The sequence below is a fragment of the Montipora foliosa genome, chromosome 4, assembly GCF_036669935.1.
Source record: "Montipora foliosa isolate CH-2021 chromosome 4, ASM3666993v2, whole genome shotgun sequence".
Lineage (NCBI taxonomy): Eukaryota > Metazoa > Cnidaria > Anthozoa > Scleractinia > Acroporidae > Montipora > Montipora foliosa.
In genome coordinates, this window is record NC_090872.1 from 37,456,593 (window position 1) to 37,459,092 (window position 2,500).

Genomic DNA, 2,500 nt, shown 5'->3' on the forward strand with positions numbered 1-2,500 from the left:
AACCGAAAGGCTTTTCATTGCAATTTCTCCAAGAACCAAGCCGCGAATTTCCATTTTAATGAGGTCCCACCTTAGACTTGCATTTCGGACGTCTGAGTACTTGTTCTTAAACAGTGGAATTTCTTCATGAAGTTTATTAACATATTCACAATTTTCTAGTAAAGAGTTGTTGAATTTCCAGAAGCCGGGTCCTTTAGGTTGCATCAGGCTTTCGGATTTTAATGTAGCGTGATGGCTGAGTGATCTGATTCAGGCACATTGATTATGCTGCAGGAAAGGTCCTTTGAAATTAGGAAAAAGTGAAGCCAAACTTGAATTTTGCAAGACTTGTTTCCCCACGTAAATCGTTCAGTGTCTGGGTTGCAACGGCGCCATATAACGGATAAGGCATACAGGTTGATAAGGCGTTTGATCTCCTGAATAACGCGAGGTTTTATTAAAATCGAGTTTCCTCCCTTCTTGTCCATTTCCATCAGGGCGCAGTTGAAGTCTCCTGCAACAACGATATTTTCATGCGCAAATTCTGCTAGTAGGTTTTGGAGACTTCTAAAGAAGGTTAATTGTTGATTATTATCATTGGGTGCATAAATTTTAAGAAGTATAATGTGGGATTCGTCAACAATTAAGTCAAATGATACATTTTTCAACTTTTAGCTCTAGATTTGGGTTAACAAGTATAATAACCCCTTTACTGTTCGAAGAGCCGTGACTGAAAAAGGCTTTCCCGCCCCACTCTGCTTCCCAGAATTAAGTGCATTCTATAGTGCTGTGTGTCTCTTATAAAAATGCAAACTGATACTTTTGGTTATGCAACCACCAGAAGATTGATCGCCGCTTAATTTATTTACCCAGCCCTTTCACATTTAGTGACTGAATTTTAATGTTCAGGCTTGGGTGTGAAGTCGTTTTTGTGTCGGATAAAAGACAGTGTTTTGGAAAGCGTTGGCATGTGACTTTGAGTGCCATCTTTAGGCCTAATTAAATGTAGGATTGGCGAAATTAGCATACTTTTGGTGAACACGAGCAAAAACAAAAAACAAACAAATAAGAACCACAAGTAGCTAAAAAAACATAGTGGATGACGTAAAATGACGAGTACTACGTAGCACAACAGATTGTCAACTAAGAAAGGCTCGGTAAGCGGCCTTGCAACGCGCCACGATAAAGTGGTTTCGCGTTCTGTGCTGAGCTGCATCATAAAAAATAAAAGTATTGACGTGATTAGCGCTACTGCTTAACAATTCTTATGCCTAGTAATGTTTGTGCACTTCAAGCTAAAAAAAAGCAAAAACTTAGTAACTATCACAATCAGATTTACAATGGTTTACACACAAAAACAGTTCTGATTATGACAAGCCTCGGACTTAGCAGGTCGAAAACGGAACCTGGCATTAGGCTTCTTCGTGGTCGTTGTCTGCTTGGGGCTGCGTGTTGACTCTTGGACCATTGACAGTAGGTATTATGGTTGGCAGCCATTTTTTTTGGAACGCCGTAGTGAAAATACCTTTTGCAGTTAACAATTAGCCTGTTTCCAATGATGGAGGCTTTAGCACGAGGAGCCCAAGAGTGAAAATATGGCACTCCCCTGTACCACCCCTCAAAAGCCAAAGAGTGCCATATGGCACGCTTTACCTCACTGCTTTTAAACCAATTAAAAACGTTTTTCTTTTGTTGTTGCAGGTCTCTATTGTATTTCAACCAATAGGAATACTATTTTACTTTCCTTTGAGTCTACTTTCGGGAGTAGGGTTCATACAAAATTTTGATGATATCATAGGTTGAAAGTGAGCACAATTATTTCGTAATGGCGGCGCTCTTCGATTCGGATAGCGAGGAAGAAGAGTTTTTGGATTCGGTCAACAACTCAAATCCAGCAGAAATATCTCAGATAGTGAGTCAGATATATCTGTGTCAACTGTAAATACTGAAGACCTTTCGGATTTTGAGCTTACCGACTCTGAAACTGAAGAAGACAGCGTTGTGGAGTGGAACACAAATCGTGATCCAGTCGTAGTGAATCCCTTTGTTGAAAATACTGGTCCAGTCACCAATGTCACCGGAACATCAACAAGCAGCCCAGATAATAAAGAATGACATCAAACTGTGAAATGGTATTTCAATCAAGCCATTGTGTGTAGACAATGTGTCTATAGAGAAGGGGAGGTGTCTAATACCGGAAAGCCTTTACAGTTTCTTTCAGAGGTTATCTCTAGGCAAGACAAGAAAACCACTACCAGATGGATCTACTCTTAGTGCTGAGAAAGGAAGATGCGTAGTTATGCTAGGTCAGGACATAATTCAGGCCGTGACCAATTATTTGGCCTTGATTGGAAAGATGTTCCAGGAGAGTGGCTTAGAGGATGTGTTTATAGAGTCTGGAATCTACGGATCGAGCTCTACTATGGCACTATTGCAGGGAAAATCATACAACAGGGGAATTAGAGGGCACAAATTGATTATGGAGGCACTTCTGCGTTTGAAATGGGACGCATTTTGCTCC